This window comes from Microtus ochrogaster, linkage group LG8, assembly GCF_000317375.1.
Source record: "Microtus ochrogaster isolate Prairie Vole_2 linkage group LG8, MicOch1.0, whole genome shotgun sequence".
Lineage (NCBI taxonomy): Eukaryota > Metazoa > Chordata > Mammalia > Rodentia > Cricetidae > Microtus > Microtus ochrogaster.
Genome location: NC_022033.1, coordinates 22,090,432 through 22,097,803, shown reverse-complemented (window position 1 = coordinate 22,097,803; position 7,372 = coordinate 22,090,432). Strand labels below are relative to the sequence as shown.

Sequence of the window (7,372 nt, the reverse complement as noted above, 5' to 3'; positions counted from 1 at the left end):
CACCATGTGGTTGCTGGGAATTGAACTCAGGACCTTTCGGAAGAGCAGGCACTGCTCTTAACCTCTGAACCAGCTCTCCAGCCCATGTTTCCTACTTTAGTAAAAGAATGGGAATCAAAATTTGGGGATTAGAAAAAATGATAATTTGAAACTAATGTGATCAATCATGTTTTAAATATAATCCTATTAAACTGGTTCTGAGACCTCAGGCAAATTTTAATTGTATGAGACCTGGTTTAATTACTTATCATGTAAGAACATTAGAAAGGACAAGGTTTCCTGCTCTAAGTTCTAAGGCTTATGCAAACCAATGGAAGGAATTCTTCAATGTACAAACCCTAATTTAATGTAATAAAATCTAATTGAATCACAATATTATAATTACTATACAAAATAGAAATATATTCTTTGGTTTTGATAGTTTTTTTTCCTATTTGTTTACACACACACACACACACACACACACACACACACACTTCTTATCTTCTCTGTTTACTTTGAGACATGGTCTTATTAAGTAGCCTCAGAAAACCTGGAACTCCATAAGGAGACCAGGCTGTCCTCCATCTCACAGAGATCCACCTGCGTCTGCCTCTACCTTCTAGGTGCTGGGATCAAAAGGTATACCATCATTCCTCGTTATATGTTCTATTTTAAAACTTTTTGAACAACCAAAACCACAAAAATCCACCTCACTGTTTACTATTATCTGAAGAAATTTCAAAACTCAAACAAACATAATCAAACAGGATATTTAGAATCACATTCTATTTGTAGACAGTTAAGAGTCACTGACCTTTGCATCTAAGGACACAAGCAAAACCAACACAATGAAATGATGACAAATTCTGCCTGTTAACTTCTTACTGGTTTGTCTGGCCTCTCGTCTCTTTGACTACGCAAGTATGACTTCCTTTTTTGAGATAGGGTCTCTTACACTGGCTGTATAAACAGATGACCCTGAACTTCTGGAAGCTCCTACCTTCATCTCCTCAGTGCTGGGATGTGCTACCTAATACCCAGTTTAAGTGATACTGGGAATTTAGCCAAGTTGTGCTTGCTAAGCAAATACTTCACCAAACTGACTTATTCCCCTAGTTCTCACACAATTATACAAAGATAAAAAGCAATCTTCAAATTTAATCAAGAATGATAGACTAGCAGAGAGAAAATATTCTATGAGACCATCATAAAGCACTGAAAACGGGTGTGGTGAGTAAAGCTTTTCAGGTATGGACCTCAAGAGTTAACAAGAGGGCTGGTAAGATGGCTCAGGTAGAAAAAACCTGAGTTTAATCTCTGGGATCTACATGATAGAAAGGGACAACTGACTCCGGCAAGTTGTCCTATGACTTCCCCATATGTGTCACTGCAAGCACCAGCACACGCAAGCACACACACAACTAAAAAGGAAGTATCACCAATAGACTTTCTCGATTATCTATTTAGTAGGTAATATGAAAGTTTATCAGACCATTTCCAAATAACTGAGATGAGTTTACATTTCTTACTGAGTATGAAACATAAGTGCAAATTGTGATGGGACTCTGTTTAATTTCAAAATAAAATGTTCCCCTTTAATCCCAGCACTCGGGAGGCAGAGGCAGACGGATCTCTGTGAGTTTGAGACCAGCTTGGTCTACAGAGCTAGTTCCAGGACAGGCTCCAAAACCACAGAGAAACTCTGTCTCGAAAAACCAAAAAAAAATAAAATAAAATAAAATAAATAAAAATAAAAAAATAAAATGTTCCACCACTTTCTATGGGGAAAACATCATACAGAAGTCAGGTATTCAAAACCTGAGGAACAGATACTTTAGTTTGCAATTAAAGAATAAGATGAGAACTTTAAATGGTCCCAAGAACACAGATTAAACACAAGCCTAAATGACATTCACAGTAAATTTTTAAGCCATATTAAGAGATTAATTAAGTCTTCAGTACAATGCATCCACAAAAACATTTCAATTATTAATAACCTGCCTAAAATCGCCAGCTGGAAAAGGGGCTGGAGAATCAAACCAAGCAGAGTACAAGACTTGCTCCTAAAGCTATCTGACAAGAAACATTGTTGGGTTTTGAAAAGCATGAAGGGGCACCTGCTACTCTGCTACTAAGTATCTGCATGATAGGAAACCTTAACCTGAACTTGTGTCTAGCTTGTTCCCTTCAACAAAAAGTTAAATACGGCCTGGCGATGGTGGCACATGCCTTTATTCCTAGCACTCGGGAGGCAGAGGCAGGCGGATCTCTGTGAGTTCGAGACCAGCCTGGTCTACAGAGCTAGTTCCAGGACAGGCTCCAAAGCCACAGAGAAACCCTGTCTCAAAAAACAAGAATAATAAAAAAAAAGTTAAATTCAATTGCTAAGCTTTAAAATTCATACTCTGTAAACTATCACCTAACATCTATACCTGTATTTCTAGGGAATATTAATAACCATACCAAGAAGCACTGTATTTACCATCCATCTATAATGCTACAGAGGAGGGCACGAAGCTTACTGTCTAGTAATAAGAAATGCATCCATGTAAATAAAACAGACTCTCAGAGGAAACAAATACTCATTCCATCCTCTCCCCCAGATATGTTTCTAAGTAAACACACATACACATATACATACAAGCACACAGGTTACTACATCTTCTTTCTTATTTCTTGATAAGATATCTCATTTTATTTTGTATAAAAATAAGCCTATTCAAAATCTCTTACCTTGTAAAACAAGAGATGTATTTTCTTAAGAAGTAGAGGCCAAGTCAATCCTGTGGGCAACCAATTAAAACCAACTTTTAGACTGCAATAGAGAATAAATGGAGGCAAAAATCAATGCAGGAAACAAAACACGCACAGGCCACACTGAACTGTACATTATGAAAGAGAGTTAAGTATGAAACCAGCGGAATACTGCTTAAGAATGTATAGGTTTTTTTTTAAAAGAGATACCAAAGACCCACACATGTTTAACGTGATACTGCTTTCAAGTCTGAGAACCATTCTATCAAGACTATGCCATCAGGTATTTATATAAAGAATATGCCATATAGCCAAAAAAAATAAATATAAAAATAGTACTAAAGCTCAGCTTCGAATGGTAATTGCTTTTTAATCACTTAATGTCTATAATTCATAAAATTCCGTAAGTCTAGTAATATATTCAACCTCAACTTATTTTCCTAAGTTTTCATCAAACGTCTAATGAAAAAGCACAAATTTACATAGAGCAATTCCTGGACAAATTGTCATCAGGTCGGGGATACTCACAGAAACCACTGCAATTACGCTTTCAAATGTATTACCTTTGCATCAAAATATCACAGATCACAATACAACTGAAATACAAGTTCTGTCTCTGAGCAATGATTCCACTATATTCAACACATGAGATTTCTTTCAAAATAATTCCAAAAAAGCTTGTTTAAAAAATTGTCTAAAGCATATCTGTAACCTCAGCATCAGGAGGCAGGACTAAAACACTAAGTTTGAGACTAACCTGGGCTACATACTGAGTTATAAGTGCAACCTAAGCCAACAGCAACTCCGTCTCAAAAATATTTCTCCAGCAAATGTCATAGTATATAGTAATACAATAATATTTTCCAAAGCACAGACAGGGTAGAAGGGTACTTATCTTTTAGAATAATTTCTTCCAAACTAGTGAAGCTACTAACAATTCACAAGCAATACATACAACCAATTGACTGTATTTTTTTAATTCAATGTTTTGTTTTTTTTTTTTTTTTTTTTTTGTTTTTTCGAGACAGGGTTTCTCTGTGGCTTTGGAGCCTGTCCTGGAACTAGCTCTGTAGACCAGGCTGGTCTCGAACTCACAGAGATCCGCCTGCCTCTGCCTCCCAAGTGCTGGGATTAAAGACGTGCGCCACCATTGCCCGGCCTTTAATTCAATGTTTTTATGTGTATGGCTGTACTTATATATTTATGTATGTGCACCATGTGCACGCCTGGCACCTAGAGGCCAGAAGAGGGCTTCAGGTTCCGAGACTAGTGCTACATACAGCTGTAATCCGCTATTTGGGTGCTGGAAATCAAACCCAGATCCTCTAGAAGTGGAGCCAGTGCTGAGCCCTCTCTTCAGCCCCCTAATTATATTTAAAAGAGCATTTAAAAATATTTTTTAAACCCTGTCTCGAAAAACCAAAAAAAAAAAAAATTTAATTAATCTTTTTTGGAGGGGAGAGGGTAAAAGCAGTCCTCGACTGAATAAAACCTAATATATTTTAGGCAAGCCCTTTACCGAGCTCTATCCTCGGTTCAACGTTCTATTTCAAATTTCTCAATTTACTGTATTTAAGTATACATGTAATGTGTGTGCACATGTGTGCATGCCACAGAATGCATGTGAAAATTACACAATTCTGAAAATTGGTTTTCACCTTCTACCATGTGGGTCCCAGGCCTGGAACTGAGATTATCAGGTTTGGATATAAATTGAGTCATCTTATCAGCCCTATTATTTTATTTTACTTTTTAAAATCAGGCTGGTGATCCTTCTGGCTCAAATACACTAACTGTTCATTTTGTTCTGGGAACAAGTCTCAGTTACTTCAACCTAGTCTCAAACTCAGTAAGTAGCTGATCCTCCTGTCTCCACTCAAGTGCTAGATTACAGGTATGTGCCACCAAGACCCACTGAAAGTTTGTTTTGGGGAAAGGTCTCACCCTGTAGCCCATGCTGGAATTATAAAGCATGTGCACCATTTTTTTAAATAGTGATTAAAAAAAAATCTGCTGGGCGGTGGCGGTGTACGCCTTTAATCCCAGCACTTGGGAGGCAGAGGTCAAGTGGATCTCCTGGTTCGAGGCCAGCCTGGTCTACAGAGTGAGTTAGTTCCAGGACAGCCAGGGCTACACAGAGAAACCCTGTTTGGGGGATGTCAGAAGATCTTGGGTTTCAGTACTTGCCTTCCACCTTGAGAAATGGCTTTTTTTTTTCAGCTGTAATACTTCAGGCTAGCTGGTCCGTGAACTTCCCAGGATTGTCTCTACCACCCATCTCCCCATAGGAGCACTGCAGTGACAGATGTCACTACCTCTTTTCTCTTTACATGACTCTAGGATCCTCATGCTTCCAGATTTATACACTGAACCACAGTTTCAAAGAGCCACCTTTAACTTCAGAGAATAAGAAAACCCTACCCACTCTCTCATACTAAGATTACCAACAAAACTACTTATCTGAATGATACTGCTAAATTATTTGAGAACAAGTAAGCCATAGTAGTAATTTTTATCACCAAAAACAAAACAAATTTAAAAAAAATTTTTTTTGGGGGGGGGAGAGGTTTGGAAACAGGGTTTCTCTGTGTAGCTGTGGAGCATGTCCTGGAACTCGCTCTGTAGACCAGCATGGCCTCAAACAGAGATCCACCTGTCTCTGCTCACAGAGTGCTAGGATCCTGAGTTCAAAGCCAGCATAGACTGCATAGGAAATTCAAGTCCAGCACGATATAATGAGAATCCTGTCTCAAAAAAAAAGGGGGGGGGGATAGGTACAAAACACAAGGTATGGGCCTGGGGCATATCTTCCACATAGTAGGGAACTGAGGTTTTTTCTAATGTTTTTTTTTTTTTCCCCTTTCAGACACAGGACATCCCATGTCTACCCAGAGAAGGATAAATTTAGGTCAGCCAGCTACACCCAAAGGGAACGCCCTATATCTACAAGGTTCCAAGAATTTAATAAGGAAAATTCTTATTACATCAAGAAATGTTGAAAGCCCATCTGATCTCAGCAAATGTGTAGTTCAATTTGTGTAATCCAAATTCCACACTATCGGAAGCATCCCTATACCAAGGAGAATTATACACATCAGGGCTTTTGGGTTTTTTTTCAGTCCTGGAACTCGCTTTATAGACCAGGCTGCCTTCAAACACACAGAGCTCTGCCTGCCTCTGCCTCCTGAGTGCTGGGATGAAAGGTGTGTGCCATACCGCCCACACATCAGGGCTAAGTAACAAACTGCAGAACCTTTTTTAATCACAGCTTGTCCTTCACAAGTAAGGCAACTGGAAACTGAAAACTGCGGCACTTTTGTTTCAACTCACTTTGTAAAGACCAGTTATTTTTATCAGTTTAAAAAACTATTTCTATTATTTTATGTGTATAGACATACTTACATCACATGCAAAAATACTGGCAGAGGCCAAAAGAGGGTGCCATATCCTCTGGAACTGGTGGTACATATGGCTCTGGGCTACCATTTAAGTTCTGGGAATTGACCCTGGTCTTCTGAAAGTATATAATATATATTATATACTGCTGAACTATCTCTCCAGCCTGAAGACCACAAACAACAGAGGTAGCACTGTTTTCCAAGAGTCTGCTTATTCCTATGTGCTAAAATGTCAGCTAGTGCCTAATTGAACACAAGATCAAACTAAAAAAAAAAAAACTTTTCCCACTCATCCGAAGCTCTGGTAAACTTTGGAAGCACATGAATAAAAAAATTTTATGCAAAAAAAAGTACCAGACCATATGTGACGGTATGTACCTTTGATCCCAAAGCTCGAAGACAGAGCCAGGTGGATGTCTAGAGTTCGAAGCCAGCCTTGTCTATAGAAGTTGTTCCAGGACAGCCAGGGCCACACAGTGTGACCCTGTCTCAAAAAAGATTGAAAAAAAAAAAAATAGGTATCGCAGCTAGACAATGTGCACATGCAATGTTAGCACTTAGGAGATGGAAAAGACTGAGAGTTTGAGGTTGGTCTGGACTACACAGAGGGACTCTTATAAATATACACATTTTTATATAAAGTATAGGGACAAGCCAAAAAAAATGACCCCAGTTTGCCAATGATTCGTTGACATAGTTTAAAAGACCTAAAACAAGCTTGTTTAGTGTATTTTTCACTTCATTTCCTAACAGATACCAGATACAAACATAAATAAGCATTTGCATATTACGACAAGATAAACCCCGCCCCCCCAAAGGTTTCTCTGTAGCTTTGGTACCTGTCCTGGAACTAGCTCTTGTAGACCGGGCTGGCCTCGAACTCAGAGATATCCACCTACTTCTGCCTCCCAAGGGCTGGGATTAAAGACACGTGCCATCACTGCCTGGCTTGACGAAATAAACTTTATTTACCATCTATGCCAATTATTTGAAACTTCAAGGTAAAATGTACATCAACAAACCTTTCCATTACTAAGATATAAACTAAAAGTTTATAAAGGTATAATACACTAAAACTACAGCTTTTCCACTCTTCATCAGGCATCACTCTTCACAGGAATCAGGGTAAAGCAGAGCTACATACTTAAGATCCAAAAGAAAGGCCGGGCGGTGGTGGCGCACGCCTTTAATCCCAGCACTCGGGAGGCAGAGGCAGGCGGATCTCTGTGAGTTCGAGA

General features: G+C 38.8%; 1 protein-coding gene across 12 annotated transcripts in view; it reads right to left on the bottom strand.

Moving 5' to 3' along the window:
* Cpne1 (copine 1) overlaps positions 1 to 7,372 on the bottom strand; it is a 42,686-nt gene that overhangs the window by 32,049 nt on the left and 3,265 nt on the right. For 5 of the 12 annotated variants that reach the window (XR_003378332.1, XR_003378333.1, XM_026787283.1 and 2 more), the window contains exon 2: positions 2,716 to 2,797. The exons of 1 other annotated variant lie outside the window; for it this stretch is intronic. The gene's annotated coding sequence lies outside the window, so the exon portion shown is untranslated. Of the gene's footprint in view, positions 1 to 2,715; positions 2,798 to 6,138; positions 6,263 to 7,372 lie in introns of those variants that run through there. 6 more of the 12 variants (XM_005363053.2, XM_013352138.2, XM_026787277.1 and 3 more) reach the window with 4 other exon arrangements.